We start from the raw sequence: 20,223 nt of genomic DNA, 5'->3' as shown, positions 1-20,223 counted from the left end.
AAAAAGGATAAATGAATTTAATCATTGCATTGGCTCGTCTAGCTCCGATTAAATTCATTGATGCCTATATATATTATATATTTATATTATTTATCTCATACACACACACACACACACACACACACACATATATATATATATATATATATATATATATATAAGGGTGGGATCAAAAATTTCTCTTAAAAAGAAAACTCAAAAACTCTTAAAAATTAATAATTTAACTTTGTTTAAAAAGAATGTAATATTTTTTAAAGTATGAAAGTACATATTTCAGGTTAGTTTTTACAAATTTTAAAAAAAAGAGTACGATATTTTTAACAAAGTTTGTCTATTCTTTTAACATGTTTATATGTTTTAATATTAAAAATACATATTTTTAATATTAAGTGTTTATCTTTACAAATTATTGATTAAATTTATAAAACATGAGTTTATTTATATTTCTTCTTTACATAAATATTAATCATGCTTTTATTATTATTATTAATTATTATTGTTTCAAAATATTGTTTTTATAATGGTCTAATGGAAATGGAAATGTTAAAAAAGATAAAATTAGAGTACAAATATGAGTTTGAGTTTTCAATAAATATGACAATATAGCAGTACAAAGTATAAATAAAGAAAATGTAAAAAAATAATAATAAATAAAGGACAATTCAAATGCTATAGTGAAAATGACTAACGTGCCATTCACAATAACTCTTGGAAATAGTCAAAACATAAAATGTGACAACATAGTAGCCATACAAAGGGTTTGTAAGGTTTTTACAAGTGGGTAGAGTTTTCATTTTATACTTCGCATATATATATATATAGGGAGTGGATCATGCGAGAAGTGTTTTTAGAGCGAGAAGTGCGAGAAGTAAATCGTAACCTTTAATTTTCGTGATCTATGGCATATACTAACGTGACAATATTGTAATTTGTAGTTTCCCCAATTGAATGTATTTTACTGCTAAAAGGACATGTTGGTAAATTTCGTGTAGTATCATTTAATCAAACATATTTGTGTGTACAAAGTCAAACTATTACATTAAATCAACTTCTTCAATTTTCTCCTTAAAAGAACTATGGAGGTTACACTTTCCATATTCTTCCAATATTATACAACAATACGATTCTCTTGATCTCCCTTTCAAACATTTTATCTTTTAATTTAATTTCGTATTTATGAATAAGCAATATTTGAATCTTTGTTATGTGTGTAGGTGTACATACATACATAAGTATGTATGTACATAAGTACCTACGTACCAACGAACCTACATACAAGTATACCTACATACATACATATCTACGTACATACATACTTGCGTACGTGCGTATGCATCTATGTACATGCGTACGTACGTATGCACCTACGTTCATGCGTACCTATGTACTGTAGTTATGTACATACATTCATAATTGCAACATACACATGAACCATGATGAGTAGTTTTTTCATTTTATTATAAGCAAATAAAAACAAATTATAAGATTTAAAACATCCTAGAGTTATTAGTTACCAAAAATAAGATTTGGATAGATTACAATAATGCCTTTATAAATAAATTAAAGATAAAAGAAAAAGAAAAAAATTGATTGGATATAATGACTTCTCGCTCTAAAAATGTAAGGCCCCAGTCCCGGTGCCCTACATTGAATGTTGGATTTATTCATAAACACAGTTCTAAATATCAGAGTGAAATAAAACTTTCACGGATAACTCAAAACATTAGTCAATATGTTACAAAACAACACATCTTGTATTAACAAAGGTTAACTTGTGTTAAACATAACATAAAAGTTTCATAATCTTTCTTCTCAAGATGCCAGCCTTCCAGTCCCTACCATGTGTCCTCCTCAAGCCAGCTCCTTTAATCTATTTACCTGCGTGCATACTAAAAGTCAGCTATGCTGAGTGAGTTCTAGTTAATTAATATACAATACGTTCATGTTCTTACTTATACGCGTCCAGAGATATGTATTTCATACTTTTCTTGCTATTACTCATTCATATATACTTTACGTGCATACATACATACATATATACATATATACATACGTATTTACACACTTTCTTTCATGCTTTCCTATGGTATACCATAACTATCCTACTTCTACTATCTCAGATATTATTAGGTCTGGTCCTTCAACCTCAGATATTTTCAAGGGTGTGGTCCCTTCTATCCCAGATATTAATAGGGTCCGGTCCCTCTAATCTCAGATATATTAGGGTCTGGTCCCTACTATCTCAGATATTATTAGGGTCTGGTCCCTATATCTCAATCTCAGATATTATTAGTGTATGGTCCCTACTATCTCAGATATTATTAGGGTCTGATCCCTCTATCTCAATCTCAGATATTATTAGGGTCCGGTAGCTTTGTCTCGCTTGACCATACATGTCCCATTAGTCGTCCATACGTTTACTTCAAACGTTTCCTATCATACGTGCATACTACACATCTTCCAATTGCATATATAATAATTATATTTATATACGCACATTCATACAATAATTAATAATAGCATTCAATAAATAATCATACACATATCATACACTATCACTTACGATAAGTGTATTAACTATCACATAGGTGTATGCACACAACCCCGAAAAACGACACAGAGAAAGGGGCTAGAACTCACCTGGATGCTGTTCCTCTCGGAAATAATTGTACCACTTCTCCTTAGTTGCCCACGTCTATTTGTTTAATTATTTATAGTATTAATTGAATATTCTAACCCTGTCATTCTTCTAGGTTAGTGAAGTTCCTAACGAATCGCATCGCATGGGAAAACAAATCATATGGAAACCATTCTCGTAAAAACAATTCGCATCGAAACCATTCTCATGAAAATAATTCTCATGGAAACCATTCTCATGGAAACTATTCTCATGAAAACTATTCTCATGGAAACCATTCTCATAAAAATTATTGTCATGGAAGCCATTCTTATGAAAACTATTCTCATGGAAACTATTCTCATGAAAATAATTCTCATGACAACCATTCTCATGAAAATAATTCTCATGGAAACCATTTTAAAGCCATATTCGTCCGAGGTCCTTACTCAAAACCCGATTTACTTTCTCTTCAAATTTCGTGCAAAACCGACTTCGTTTACCCGTCCTTTTAACGAACCGAACGCTACTCATTTTACCCGAACCGAACCAACTAACCCATTTACTAACAAGTTCATTACTTTATCACTAATCATGGCCGATCTATCATCCTACCAAGTTTCATGCAAATTCGTACACGAAAAGTAAGCCTTTTTAATAAAAACGTACATTTGAGGTTTTTGTTCGAAATCACTCGAATACCCCAAAACCATATCAAACGAACTCGGAATTGAGTGATTCAAGTGGCCACGCGACCAGGTCGCCAAGCTCTACCAGCGCCGCCTGCTTCAGCTGCCGAAATCCGCCGCCACCATCGCCGGAAAACCCAAATAGTTGCCGGAAATCTTTATTTTCCACTGTTACGGGTTTTCTAATAAAAACTGGTCTTCCCAACCTCTGATCGAAGATCCGACTAGTGAAAATATTCATTTATATTCTATGAATTCTTAGTTAAAATTTGAGACCGATCCGACGGTTAGATCTCCGGGAATCGTCAGATCTTTGCAGGTGACTCTCACAAAAACGGGATTTGGAACAGAAGGAGGTTGGAGGTGATGAGGATTATAAATGAGATGGTGGCTATATTTATAGGAATGGTGTAGGGTTTCTTATTTAACTTTTCATCCAATGACACTTAATCCCCTCATACTTTAGATAATTTCATTTATCTCCTATAATTCATATAAACTCGATTCTTCTAATTACCTCATGAAACTTGGGACGTTACAAGTCTACCCATCTTATAAGAGGTTCCATCCTCGAAACTTGCTTAGTCCTTATAAAAGGAATACTTCCTGTATTCACATCCTTTCTTGAATCATCTTAGCTTCCTGGCTTACCGGTTTATCCTTTGTCTCCCAATCATCGAGTGATGCTCATGAGTTTTAGCAGTCTTTGGTAGCTTGTCCATAAAGTCCTCAATGGTATACTTCCTTATCCAGACTTAGCAAGTCTGCATCATTTCCTTAAGCGTGCTTTTGTTTTTGTCCTTCATATAGAAATATTGCACTTACCATCACAACACTTGGCACTCAATGATCCTTCTGTCCAATCACAACCTTTAGCAAATATATTGATTTGTAATACGTTCAAAAACGTATTAGTTCCATACGAGGAAACCTTTCTAGTTTCTCCTTTAGGATTACTTTTTGAAATTTCTTTGTTTATTCCTTAAAATAGAACACCTCTTGCAATTATCGAGCACAACTATTACGTAACTGGACGGAGAACTCCTTAAACTGAAATTTAATCTTTCTTCCATTTTTAGGTCTCTACTAACACATAGGGTTCATGAGGTGTAGCTTTCCAAGGTAGCTTGATCATGAAGTTCAAGTTGATACATATCCCGTTTCTTGACTAGTCAAGTCTCATCTTGTCCTATGAATCCATTGTTGGCTGCCACTGCATATCAGGTTGCCTTGATATATGATAAATATTTATCTAACCCAACTTCCTTTACAAGCATGTCCTGACCTTTATATAGACATTTATAATATTATTCTATCGTTACCCTTCTAGATAACTTCCCGCTCATGATCACATGATTATCAGTCACAGCACTAATCATTCGTTTTAAGACTTAATTCATATAAACATAAGTCTAAACCATATCTACTCCTTCCTTGCATGTCCTTCCATCTTCAGTCCTTACTTATTGCATCCTTTTGATGTATTACTGCCGGTTCCACCTTCGTGACACTTGCGGTTGTTCTTATCCACGTAATCAAGGTATCTTGTCCTCCTATAATGTTGCATACCATGAACTCATCTTTACTTGACTTCTACTTAGACGTTTTACCTTCATCAATATCCGCCTTCATTGTAATCAAATCTCTTTCCTTTAGGACCCTCTATGTAAGCCGATTATCTAGACTTATGAGCTTATCTAGGATCTGGCCTTGAAGATCTACATGACGAGTAATCCTCGGCGGCCAAAGTATTATCTTCCATATCTCGGTATAATCTGAAAATTCATTCCTTTTTCATCTAGCTTTCATCCTTTATAACCTTTAACTGCGCCTCGCGGATCTCTCTCATGAAATCCGAAGTGCTAACTAATTTATAAGACTTAATTGTCGCGATAACTTCTTCACCTTTACGACTTACTACGTCAGCGACCGTATTGACCTCACCAGAATAATACTTGATTTACAATCAAAATCCTTTATCAACCCTAACCATCTTCTCTGCCTCCTATTTAGTTCTTGCTGCTTGATGAAGTACTTCAAACTCTTGTGATCTGTATAGATGGTACACTTTGGAAACTTAGCATACAGTTTCTCTTTCTTTAGTGTCTCCATCACTTTTCTCAAGTGTTCATCATGGTCGGACTTATTCCTTGAATAAATCAAAATTATCGTCAATGAAGTCAACGACAGATTTGTCCAACATCGGACGACATGCCTTATTCATCATAACCATAAACTCTACTAGAGCATTCTCCAATCTAAATGACATCACACTTGTATGTCCATATCGCGTCCGAAATGCTTTCTTAGGGATGTCTGCCTCTTTTACTTTAAACTAATGATCACCATATCAGAGATCTATTCGAAGGAACCAACTAGCATCTTTCAACAAATCAAACAGATCCTCAATCTGTGGCCACGAATATCTATTCTTCATCGTGAGCATATCCACTCGTGGTTATCTACACGCATTCTCATACTTCCGTCTTTCTTCTTCACGAACATCACCGGTGCACCCCACCGGGAAAACACTCAGTCTTATAAAACCTTTATGAGTTCTTGAGGTTGGGACATTAACTCTTTCATCTCGGATGGTGCCAATCAGTAAGGTGCTTTCGCGACGGGCTGTGCTCGGTACTAACTCAATCTGAAATTCCACCTCTCGTTTTGGTGGCAACCCCGAAAGGTACTCTGGGAACACTTTTGGATAGTCATGAACTATAGGAACATCTTTTAATCCTTTTTTCTCGGACGTAGCTTTGACAGCATACGCCAGGTAGGCACTGCACCCTCGCCTTATCAAACCTTCGGATCTTATCAGCGAAATGACGTTAAGCTCTAAACTTTCTTTATCACCGTATACCGTTGCCGTACCACCATCCAAAGATTTTAATCTTATCAACTCCCTCTTACAGACTATTTGAGCCTCAAACTCAGACAGCTAATCGACTCCCAAACTGCGTCGATTCCTCCTAAGACCATGACATAAAGAGTAGCAGGGAAATCGCGCCCCTCTATCTCTATCTTACAATTCTTAATCATTCTCATAATTTTAACGGAGGTATCGCTAGTGGTTTCTTCATAATAGTCTCACGTACACAACTACATTCTTCCTAGTGTCCTTCTTTCACACTCGCTACACCACGTACCCTCATCCTTTTATGCCTTTTCAATTAGGATTCCTTGACAGTCACCCATAATTCTCGATCGTCGCTAATTTCTCAACATTCGCTTTATCACTCATGATCCCAACAAGTTCCCTCATAGAATTAACTATTGCAGGTATACTATGTGTTTTAGCTCAATTCATTTGACTTATCTTTGTTTCTTTCATGTTTCTTCCACTTGGACTCCTAATCTGGGTAGCCTTTAATGCTTCAATGAGCTTTGTTGGCATTGGAATGTGAAACAAGTGAGAAACTCCCTTAGTGTAGTTGACTACAAGCTCCAAGCGTGATCCTTCCTCATTACTTCCTTCGGTTGGAATCCTACTGCTTTCGTATATCATGTAGTCACACATTTCTTTAAAAGGTGTCAGGTTGGCACGTGTCCTACCACAGCATCCAATACGACGTCCTCGTGCTCGTCTCTTTGCAACATTCGTCCTATCTTTTCTCTAAGGAAACACAAACGTTATCACTATAGGAATTTTTAGCACCTGATTTGTAAGGTAAGTAGTTAATGACAGTGGCCCAGTGTAATCAACTCTTTACATTACTCCTCAGGTCCTACATACTTCCCTTTATGATTTCACTTGTGCTAGTTTCTATTACTCAATCATGCAAACATACAAATAACCTACATTCTTATCCTTAGAAATTAAGCTAGCATACACACCTTCTTCTCTAGCAATTGAGCTAACATACACACATTCTTATCTAGCAATTTAAGCTAGCATATATATACATTATTCTACTCTCATTTAACATGCATATACATACATTCTTAAATCTTTACATGAACTCAATCATATACTTTACGGTTCTCGAGCTTGCTTGAGCGACACATGGCCTTCTTAAACTGGCATCTTCTTTCTTTTCTTCCTTGAGTCCCATTCTCTGTTTGAGTCTAAGCATAGAGGATGCTTATTTCTCTCGAACTTATGCTCTGATACCAACTTGTAAGGCCCCGGTCCCGGTGCCCTACATTGGATGTTGGATTTACTCATAAACACAGTTCTAAATATCATAGTGAAATAAAACTTTCACGGAATAACTCAAAACATCAGTCAATATGTTACAAAAACAACACATCTTGTCTTAAAAAAGGTTAACTTGTGTTAAACAAAACATAAAAGTTTCATAATCTTTCTTCTCAAGATGCCAGCCTTCCGGTCCCTACCATGTGTCCTCCTCAAACCAGCTCCTTTAATCTATTTACCTGCGTGCATACTAAAAGTCAGCTATGATGAGTGAGTTCTAGTTAATTAACATACAATACATTCACGTTCATACTTATACTGTAACGTCCGTAAATTTTCGTAAAAAGGGTTATGCCTATCAAAGCTTGTGTACTCTTGGGTTCAACTCGGCATACTTCGGGGATCTCCTTGTCATTCCCATAATTTGAATTACTTAACTTTTCATCTAACTGTCACAACTTTCAAATTAGAGGGGCCAGAATGTAACATTTTAAATTAGAATAAAAAAACCCTACCCCCCCCCCCCTATTGAGTCCGATCGGCAGCAGGAAGCAAAAATAGAGCCTCATTTTTCTTTTTTCCAGCCAAGTTCTAAGTGTAAAAGTTCAATTCAAGGTTAGATTAACGTCCATGCTAGTCTTTTACACCCTAATACATCCTTATATCTCGCGTATTGATCAAAAAATCGCTTGTTTTAGGCTTACCGGGTGGTTGTCCATTTAAACACTTTCGGGGCTGTTTTGATTGAGGCTTTTTCTCCATAAAATTCTTAGGTATGTCTAGTGTAACATACTTTACTATCGTGAGCTATGGTTTTCGTTTGATTGGTCAACTAGTGATAGATTGAAAACTAGTGTTCGGTTGTCTAGATTATTAGATTGTTGTGTTTAGCGCAAGGTTTGAAGGAATTAACAACCAATTCAGTTTGTGTAACTTCGGTTTGATATACGCGTTGTGGAAAAATAATTTTTGTAAGTATTGGGGCTGAAATGGTTGTTGGTGTACAACGCAAATTCGCGTTTATTTGATAGTTGGTGTGTTGTTCTTGCAAGTTACCGACCCATCCAACTCATGTAGTGTCGTGTTGATTTGTTTGCTGTGATTTTATTAAATTTGGTGTACATAGGGCTGAGTTGGTTGGTAAGAGCATAAACAACTCATAAACGAGCATATTCGTTTAACTAGCAACTGCCGGGGGTATTTTGGGAATCCTTTGCCACGGGATTAGCTGAGGGAGGTTTTGGTAAATACAGGACCCCGGGGGCTGTTGTAATTCAACTTGGTAAGGCCAAGGCTTTAGGTAAATCAAACCATGCTAGAACGCCTCGTAGGATAAACGAGTCGTTTGGGTTCTGTTAGTAATCTTTGCGTGTAATCCGACAGGCGTTTGAGTCGTGGGAATACTTAGGGACTCTCTAGCTCGTTGTGATTGGGTGTCCTGTATCAGGTGAGTTCATGATGCCCCTTTTTAACTCTTTTTACATTTTGGGCTGGCATACACACCTTATTACAAGCATTACTCGATTTTACTCGCTTAAAACTCTTTGGATGGCGTTGCATAGCCTTATTAATATTTGTGCATTTATAAAATTAGGTGTGAACAATATTTTATGCTTTAGTATATTTTAGACGTGCCTTGGGTCTTAAATTCCTTAAGGTGATATATACATATATTACTTGTGGTCTAGGCTCGAGAATCTTATTAGCCCTAGTATCAACTGAATACGAGTAGACTTACTTATATTGGTTTATGGGAATGAATTATACATATTACCTTGTAGCCTATGAATGTTGATATTATTTAGTTCCTTGTGACTAAGAATTATGTGAGTAGGCTTATTGATGTGTGTGCGCATGGTGATTATGGCCGGGTCAAATATATTACTCGAGTTTTCAAATCCCGTGGTGGAGATGCCCGTGTAGCGTGATCATCATTAAGGCGGGTCAAATATATTATTTGGGTTTTAAAATCCCGTGGTGGAGAGGCCCGTATCACGTGTTTGGATGTGTAAGCCGTGATCGAGTCAAAAATATTACTTGGGGTATGACTCGTGGTGGAGAGGCTCGTGTCACGTGCTTATGTCTTACCGCGTCCGGGTCAAATATATTACTCGAGTCTTGACTCGTGGTGGAGAGGCCCATGTACGTGTGTTCGACCATGAATGTATTATTTGGTGATATTACTTATTTATTTGCTTATTATTCTCTCTACTGTTTTGTATCTATAACTTTTGAAATGAATTATAAATGTTGATTATGAAAACTTGAACTCACTCAGCTCTAGTTGACTTTGTGTATATGTTAGATTGATTTTCAGGTTTAGGACTAGAGATGTTCACTTGGTCGTGCTGGAGGCTACTCAAACGGTTGAAGGCATTTCTAGTCGAGGATTTCAAATAAAACAGAAATTTTATTTAGAATTGACTTTTGGGCACTAGTACCCAGTTTTGGGATTTTTAATACTTGACCTTTTTCCGCTGCTTATTGTTTGGAACCTTTTTTTGCGATTTTGGGGAATTTTGAAACTTAGTAAATTCCGCTATTTATTACTCTGAAATGGTTTTAATAAACTGAAATTGCTTTTTGTTTTTAAATTTTTGTGAAATTATGGATATGATTACCAATTGTAGGATTCCCGGGGTTCGGGGTCTTTCATATACATGTCCGGAGATATGTATTTCAAACTTTACTTGTATTACTCATTCATGTATACTTTTCATGCATACATACGTATATACACACTTTCTTTCCTGCTTTCCTATGGTATACCATAACTATCCTACTTCTACTATCTCAGATATTATTAGGGTCTGGTCCCTTCTATCCCAGATATTAATAGGGTCCGGTCCCTCTAATCTCAAATATTATTAGGGTTTGGTCCCTACTATCTCAGATATTATTAGGGTCTGGTCCCTCTATCTCAATCTCAGATTAGGCTCTGGTCCCTACTATCTCAGATATTATTAGGGTCTGGTCCCTCAATCTCAATCTCAGATATTATTAGGGTCTGGTCCCTTTGCCTCGCTTAAACATACAACCACACATGTCCCATCAGTCGTCCATACGTTTACTTCATACGTTTCCTATCATACGTGCAAACTACATATCTTTCAATTGCATATATAATAATTATATTTATATACGCACATTCATACAATAATTAATAATAGCATTCAATAAATCATCATACACATATCATACATTATCACTTAGGATAAGTGTATTAACTATCACATAGGAGTATGCACATAGACCCGAAAAACGTCACGGAGAAAGGGGCCAGAACTCACCTAGATGCTGTTCCTCTCGGAGTTAATAGTAACACTTCTCCTTAGTTGCCCACGTTTATCTGTTTAATAATTTATAGTATTAATTAAATATTTCTAACCCTGTCATTCTTCTAGGTTAGTGAAGTTCCTAACGAATCGCATCGCATGGGAAAACAAATCGTATGGCAACCATTCTCGTAAAAACAATTCGCATTGAAACCATTCTCATGAAAACAATTTTCATGGACTCATGGAAACTATTCTTATGAAAACTATTCTCATGGAAACCATTCTCATGAAAACTATTCTCATGAAAGCCATTCTCATGAAAACTATACTCATGGAAACTATACTCATGAAAACAATTCTCATGAAAACTATTCTCATGAAAACAATTCTCATGGAAACCATTTTAAAGCCATATTCATCCAAGGTCCTTATTTAATACCCGATTTACTTTCTCTTCAAATTTCGTGCAAAACCGACTTCGTTTACCCGTCCTTTTAATGAACCGAACGCTATTCAATTTACCCGAACCAAACCAACTAACACATTTACTAACAAGTTCATTACTTTATCACTAATCGTGGCCGATCTATCATCCTACCAAGTTTCATGCAAATCCGTACACGAAAAGTAAGCCTTTTTAATAAAAACGTACATTTGAGGTTTTTGTTCGAAATCACTCGAATACCCCAAAACCATATCAAACGAACTCCGAATTAAGTGATTCAAGCCGCCACCCCACCGGGTCGATGAACTCTACCAGTGCCTCTTACTTCTGCCGCCGGAATCCGCCGTCACCATAGCCGGAAAATTCAAACAGTTGCCGGAAATCTTTATTTTCCACTGTTACGGGTTTGCTGATAAAAACCGGTCTACCCAACCTTTGATCGAAGATCTGTCTGGTGTAAATCTTCATTTATATTCTATAAATAGTCAGTTAAAATTAGAGATCGATCCGACGGTTAGATCTCCGGGAATCGTCAGATCTTTGCAGGTGACTCTCACAAAAACGAGATTCGGTAAAGAAGGAGGTTGGAGGTGATGAGGATTATAAATGAAATGGTGGCTTTATTTATAGGAATGTGGTAGGGTTTCATATTTAACTTTTCATCCAATGACACTTAATCCCGTCATACTTCAGATAATTTCATTTATCTCCTATAATTCATATAAACTTGATTCTTCTAATTACCACATAAAACTTGGGATGTTACAAAAAACACTTCTGAAAAGATCATATATATATATATATATATATATATATATATATGATTAAGTTCATGCGAGAAGTGTGGTTAGTGTGAGAAGTGATTGTAACCAATCAATTTTTTTCTTTATTTATTACAATTAATTTTGTCAAAAGCGTATAAGTAATTTGGATGAATAGATTAATTTAGTAATTAAATTATTTTAGGCATCTGATTAAATTTATTCTCTTTCAGTTTTAAATATTCAAAATTTGAATTCTAAATAGGACAAGAATGCAATTGGATGTATATTTTGAATTATCCATTATATGTTCTTCAAATGTTTTGAATTCTACTGGTAAAATTTTCATTCTTGATTTTCTTTTTGTTTCTACATTTAAATAGTCTTATGACCTGATTTGTTATGAAATTACTCATAACAAATAGCTCACAAAACATATGTGCATTATATTAACTTATACTATATTGATGGAATTAGCATGGACTGTAGGTAAATTATAAAAACATTATCCATAAATTATATTATATACAAACAAATTTGTATTTACCTACACATACTACAATTGTTCATTATATCTCATATCAAAACTGTTATCTACATGTACAACACTAGTTCATGATATCACCTACACATTATTTACCTACACAGAACACATTATATACATACACATACAAAACTACTTTATATTATCACTTACACAGATCGCGGCATTAACCTAGATAGATCATATTATATACATAAATACACATACAAAACTATTTCATGTTATCACCTACACAGATCACAGTATTAACCTACACATATCACAATAGTTGCTTACTGTAACACCTCGGCTTAAGCGGAAACGCCTGAGTGATGTACAGATTTCTCAAAACACATGTGACACTATTAAGTGACAATATTATCATTTGTTAATTTCAACATCAAATACATAAGTTTGAAAACAAAGAAATACAAGAAAAGTAAACACAACTAAATAGCTTGTCCATTTGTTTAAAATATCCTCAGTACTAATGTTTTCTCCGAGTATCATCCTCTATTGATTGTACCTGTAGCATATACATAAATAAAGTCAGCTAAACGAATAGTTGGTGAGTTCACACAAGTTTTGATATACATAAATAAAACTATACAATTCCATGAAACTTGTGATAATCGAGCAAGTAAAGTGCTTTCCAGTTGGTAACAACCAACGTACAAGGATAACCGCGCAAGTAAGTTCCATTCCAGTTGGTAACAACCAACGTACTCAAATAATGAGGCCCCTTTCCACTCATAACAAAATGGTCCTGAGTGAAGGGGGGGGGGGCGTATGATTATACTTATTGAGAAAACTACATGCAAGTAAGTTTTGAGCAAGTAATCAAGTAAACACAGAAGTCCATGATACGAATTGTAGTTTGTAAATGAAATAGTAAGCATTTGCTTTGATATGATATATATGCTACCCCCAAAGAGTATACAAGCGTTGAAAAGGGGTGTGAGAAACTCACCTTATCGAAGACAAACGAGAAACAAAAAGCCGAAAGCGCGTTAAAAAACCCAACGCAATCGAACCTCATGAACTATAATTAAAAACAAAACAAAATCTAACTAACGGGATTACAAAAGTTAAATAATATAGTTTAAGAATTTTGCATTATTTAAATATATATTATTTTATTATATTAATACATTTCGTATTATAATATTATTTTAAGCTTTAACAGAATTTTAACGATTTTATATTATCTTAATATTAGTTAATTAAGAGTTTATTACTAAATGAGAAATTATATTATTTACGAAGCATGGATTTTAACGGTAATTTTATCTCGAAAAACAATTATGTTAACGTATTATAAAGTTAACGAAATAAAGTTAACGAAACGGAATAAAGTTAACGAAATAATATTAACGGGCTTAGCTAGTATGAAAGTTAGTTTTTAGGTGAGAAATGATAAAATTTAATTTCTAATTAATTTTCTTTAATTTAAAATAATCTTATTTAGTTTATAATAATTTTTAATAATTTTAAACAATTTAATTTAGTTGAATCATAAATAGAAAATGGTTTTAACAAAACAATTATGTTAACGTATTATAAAGTTAACGAAATAAAGTTAACGAAACGGAATAAAGTTAACGAAATAATATTAACGGGCTTAACTAGTATGAAAGTTAGTTTTTAGGTGAGAAATGATAAAATTTAATTTCTAATTAATTTTCTTTAATTTAAAATAATCTTATTTAGTTTATAATAATTTTTAATAATTTTAAACAATTTAATTTAGTTGAATCATAAATAGAAAATGGTTTTAACAAAAAAATAAGAGATTAGAAAGCCTGACCTGAGTTCGAACCCTGGTCTTTCTGCCTACATAAAAGTGACTTAACCACTGGACCAAGTTTTTTTTGTTTGAAAGCATAACGAAAACAAAATATAAATATAAACATAAAAGTTCATCTCTTTCATTCAAACCCTATGTTTCAAATTGACAAATCCGTTTCATGAATGATAAAATTAAGTTAGGGGTTTTGTTTATCGACTTAAAATGATTCAAATGCATATAAATTTTACCCGTAAATGTTCTTTATTGATGGTGAACCACGGTGGCAGGAAAAATGAACTTGGGTGATCGTTTTAGTGATTAAAGAGAGCGTTTCAGTGAAAAATGATGGGCGCGTTTAGTTGTTGATTTAGACTATTTATAAGCTTAATTGGAACGTTTAGTGTTAATTGATCTTAGTTGCGTTTTACTATTAATCCGGCGAGAACCCGGATTGATTTTGAACAAATTAGTTGATGTTACGCGCTATGAACGATGATTACGAGTTGCCGTTACGGACTAAAGTGATTACGATCAATTAATTAGTTTATAAAGTATGGTTTGGCGGGATTTGGTGGTGGCTGGAGCAGGAGCCGGATTCCGGCTTGCCGGAAATTCGGCTGGAAAATCGTGGAAGGGAGGGCTGGGTGGTTTTAGATTATATTATAATAGTATAATTTAAATTATATTAACACAAATGGCCCCTCATGTTTCTTGTTGTTTTAAATCTATATATATTCTATTAAAGAAATAGATTATGCCCTCTTTTGATTGGTTGATTTTACTATTTCCTAAAATAACAAACATTCTTTTAATTTCTTTGCCATAAAATAATTCGAAATAAAGTAAAAATATGAAATGCATGGATCATTGATAACGACTGTTTTTATTTTTTCATTTTCAGATTCTGTAAACTAATAATCGATGTTCGTTAGAAAATCAATCGACGGCCGCAACATAATTTCCTATCATGTTGTTGCACAATAGGATGTTCTCCATAAAACCAATCGCCGCCGCATGCTCTCACGAAGAACGATCTACACTCTGTTTCTGGGGTCTCATTCGATCTCATCATCAGGTTATATTTCTCCATTATCCCAAAACCCCTAAATATTCCCTCAATTCTTGATATACATGATTAATCGATTTAGTTTTTACTCGATATGCATGATCAGCTAATTTATTTTTTTTTTACACGAAGTACATGATCTATTGTTTGTTAATCTAATTTTTTTAATCAGTCGATTGTGTTTTGGTGTAGGATTTTGATTTCGATCTTGTGTTCATTGTCTGACAATTATGGTAAGGTTTGATTTTTATTCGTTTATTAGGTTTTGTTAATTATCTAACTTTATAATGGTATTTGTTTCAATGCTAATTGATTAGGGTATTTGGACACTTGCAACAAATTAAATATCACTACCACTGATCAAACAACTTTTTGTTTAATTTTTTATATTTTATTTGCCAAGTTCTAATTTTATATATTTTATTCTCATATAATGTTTCAACGTTAACAATTATGTATTTTTCATATCATAGTTCCTGCTTCCGTTATGAAACCTTAGGCGGCGGCGGCGTTGATTTGTGTTGACCTGCGTTTTCTTTGTTTCGACGATGCAAGGTTAAGGTTTGTCTCAGTTCTTAGATTCGTTGGTTTGAATTTCAGTGTTCATCTGCTTGATATGTTCATAATCCAGCTACAAATTTGTTTTTGTAGTATTTTTGCTTGATTCGGTTTATTGGGCATCTGCAATTTTGATTTTTTATTTTTTTAGTAGTATTTTTACATATAAAGCCAAGTTTATGAAATCAGGTACATGATTATCCACTTGATGATTCATATGAATTGATTTAGGGTTTAGTTTATTTTATCTTTGATTGTGTGTGTTCTTGCTCAAATTATTGCCCTACATGTAATACATTAAATTTGCTTTATTGATTTTTATATTTGTGAATTATTATGCAGGTCAGACCTTTGGTCGAAACAACATGAACGATCATTTACGAATTTTTATATTTGTGAATTATTATGCAGGTAAGGAATGTTTGTAGTTTTTTAGAAGTTGTAGTTATTTTGTCTGTTTTGTATCACTATCTTTTTTCATATAATCTACCAGAACCATCTAGAAGAGTTTTATGTTATTATGAACTTCACTAATCTGGGAATTTTAGGTGATGGTGCATTTTTTCGACGTTATTATGAGGTTAGCACACCAATTAAGCTTTTAAATGATCAGTTTCAGAACTAATAATAGTTCTTATGTGTTATGACTTTAAATTTGTTCATTGTTTTAAAAATATTGTTTTTATTAGCCGAGAAAGGTTGACCATATAAATCTTAAATTAAATATGCAATCATCCTGGTTAGAGGTTAATGTATCAAAGATCTTATTTTTAGTTTTTATAAAAATAGAAAAGAAAAGAATGAACACCGAATATTATATGATTCTCTGTTTTTTTATCACAGTTTGAAGTCCAACTGCTTGAGTTGCAATTGACATTGATAAGCAACATGAGATTCTTTTAGAAAGGCTGCCCGCTGATCATGCTAAGATTATTTATTGCATTGATGAGTTGGGCCTTCTATGTGCTTTCAAGGTTCCTATTTGTTTATTTTTGAGAGTTATGTTTAATTATTATGTGATTATATCATATGTGATTTGTTGTTTGTAGGTTGTTAAGATTTGTTTAGCGGGCACCCGGAAAGCTACAGAAAAAAGTGATTTCTTTGTGGAAAGCCGTAAAAAAGTGGTTTCGGTGATTCAAAGTTTAGTTTTGGTCAGCTATCAAAGGCACCAATGCTTTGGTCTTAATATGAGCCGCTAAAATAAGTTTTCTCTATTGTGATGGGTGTTTTTTTAGACAAGATAAACTTATGGGTATCAAAAACTACAAATATGTGAATTATGTTCTTAAATTAATTTCAGTAGTTAAAATTGCATTTTAATTAAAGAAAAATGTGATTTTTATAAGTCATATATGGAACTTGAAAATGCAGGATTGGTTTGACTGAAAAGAAATGTAGATGATATTTAAAGGTCGTGTCCCTGAAAATGTATTTAATGATGTTCGTAATTTGGTGGAGTATTGCTGCTTTAGGTTTCTATGTAGAGTTAGTTTTGAAATTCATCATTTCCTTAAGGTTTATAGATTTCATTATACATTATCATAATTGTTATGCAATTGTAAATCACAAGAAAGATTGGTGCTCATATTGAATCTTATCATATGCATCATAAATATATAAAAACTTTTTCTTATATATATACTAATCTTGGGTTTTTGAGGTCAAAAGAAAGGTTGACAAAAAGCTTTCTTTTACGTAGTTTCTTTTTTTTTTTTTTTTTTGTATAATTTGATTGTTTTCACTAATTTAGTTAGAAAATTGATGACTATGGATTTTGGGTGATAGGATCAAGCTTTTTAAAGGCTAATTATATGTGACCTTGCTTGCGTGGGAGCATCCAAACAGTTACGAAAAAGATTCTTTGCTTGAGTTCACTGATCAAGTTTCATTTCAGGTTGATTTCTCTTTATTTAATATGTTTCATAAACCTAGATTTTTTCTAGCACTATACACAATAAGTTGGGATATATTAAAGGTGACAGTTTTGATTAATTTACTTATGAACGAGTTGTATTCTGACCTTGCTTTTATTCTTAACGGGCCAAGGTGGGTAAAAAAGAATTAGCTAAAAAGGAAACCAGTAAAATGGATTGAACAGGTTGAAAGCCATCCAAGTGTAGTTTTAATGTATATTAGACCTCTAAAATCATTTTACTAAACAAACAAGTTTATTATAATTTGTTGTTGATAAAGCAAACTTGAGGTTTTATGCAGACCGGACCCGTTCAAAATCATTTTATTTATTTATGTGAGTAAAATCCCACTTATATCTTTTTTCTATAAATACATTACAAATAAGTACAAAAGTTTCATAAATATGGCCAGATTTATATAATTATAGAGGCCAGTGAATATGTCAAGGTCAAAAGATTGAGTATTACTGATGGTGTCTGTATGTGCCTGAGCATTAGAGTGATACTGTAATTTTGTTCTACCATTACACTGATGGATTTGCTTATAATGTGCAAGTTGGTTCTTCATTCTTTCCATTCTAAGTCAGTCAAGTTGTATGTTGGGCTGCATTGGGTCATATCTTTATTTGGGACTTAAACTCAAGGGTATTATGGGTATCATAAAATGGTTGGCACAAATATACAAATTGAATTCATAAAGGGCAGTAGCTAACCTAGGGAAAGCCAAAGTTTGCATAATGAATTAGGAAGTCAAAGTTATGTAGATGGTTTGATTTATGGTTATAAATGGTATGCAGTTTGTTTGGTCTCTTTTTATAATTAGTATTAGATGGAATAACCAATTTAGTAGTGACACTATTTTTGGGGTAGTAATTAAAGATTACCAATTAGATTAATTTCATCAAGTGAAAACAATCATTTTGTTAATTTGCATTAGGCTAAACAAACTATCTTCGTGTTGGAATCAAAAACACACTGATTGTTTTATTGAGTTGATCCTATAAGTGTTCACTTTTGGCATATATGAAAATTGGTCATTGTCATAAAAGAGGAAAGAATTAGTAAAAGGGGGTATGTGTGTACTAAATTGAAAAAGGCCATTTTTTTAGAATGTTGACTTTTCTAGTCACTTCCGACTTTCATGAAATTGTTTACCTTTTTACTATTTTTTACTATTTTTTTGTTAAATTTGACTAAAATGTCAATTGGTGGATGTTTTATATGACATTGGTTATTGAACATTATTTTGATGGGTTTATATGGTATATCATCCGTGGGATTGGTCTTGTATCAATCAACACTTGGATACGGGCTGAAAAATAAAAGGGCATAAGTTGGGTGATTTCCAGAATCAATTTGGGCTGGCATTTTGGTTATATAATACAATGTATTTTGGCTGTTATTACTTAGATGCTTAATGGGCTAAATAAATTTTGGTCTAACAAATTTAAGAATCGGCTCATGACTAATAAAACAAATAGGGCTTTGTGATTTCATACTGCAGTTGGTCAATCTATGCTCGGGTCGGAAAAAAATACTGAGTGTATAAGTATTTTGACTTTTTGTTTGATAGCAAATGTGTGAAATGGTACCAAATAATGATAAAATATTATTGAATAAAATTGATGGTGTTGTTGCAGGTCAAAGAATATAATATAGAAAACCAAGCAGGACCATCATTACAGAAGTTGAAAATGGTAACAATTTATTTAAGTATTTTAATTTTGAGTTTTTTTTTGTTCTTTTCACATTTTGTAATAAGTTTTCTTTCGCTTAGGGTTTGACCTTCAAAAGGTCATACGTAACATATAATTAGTACAATGAAGAAGATGAACATGGCAAGGATGTTAATGCCACTAACTTTCAGCGAGTGTTGCTTAGGACATGGTTTGTTAATGTCATTTTCTCAAACTTTACTTTTATTGTTTTATTTTTTAGTTTCATAATTGATTCAGATAGTAATTTCTTTTCTTTTCTTTTTTTTTCAATCATAATAATACAACTTTCTGACTATGTAAATAGTCGTTTTATTATTAAGGAAACCGATTTTCAGTCATGGGCAGTTATAAAGAATGCCAAGTCACATATATCACTACAAATGTTATCTATAAGGAGACATTTAAATATTTGTAATTTTTATTAATAATTAACGTTGTATATTTGTTTAGATGTTATGTGTTTATAATGTATCTTAATATGTATATTATTAAGCAGTGGTGGTTTTTATATGTTCTTTTTTCTCAACCCATGTATCACATGGAAAGAAAGTACTAAAAGACATACTTAAACAAGTCAATGGAGTATCAAAACATAACCGTGCTAAACGATATGGTTATGTATTTCAGTACTTTCTTTTTTCATTCCGTATGAATATGAATAACAATTATAAATCATGTTCCCGTCTCAAAAAACATATTAGAAAATATCTATTAAAAACATC

Source organism: Bidens hawaiensis, unplaced genomic scaffold (assembly GCF_021521415.1).
Source record: "Bidens hawaiensis isolate Kalapana, Puna unplaced genomic scaffold, B.hawaiensis_p1.1 tig00000935_1, whole genome shotgun sequence".
Lineage (NCBI taxonomy): Eukaryota > Viridiplantae > Streptophyta > Magnoliopsida > Asterales > Asteraceae > Bidens > Bidens hawaiensis.
The sequence above is the reverse complement of the archived record's forward strand: the minus strand, read 5'-3'. Positions refer to the sequence as shown.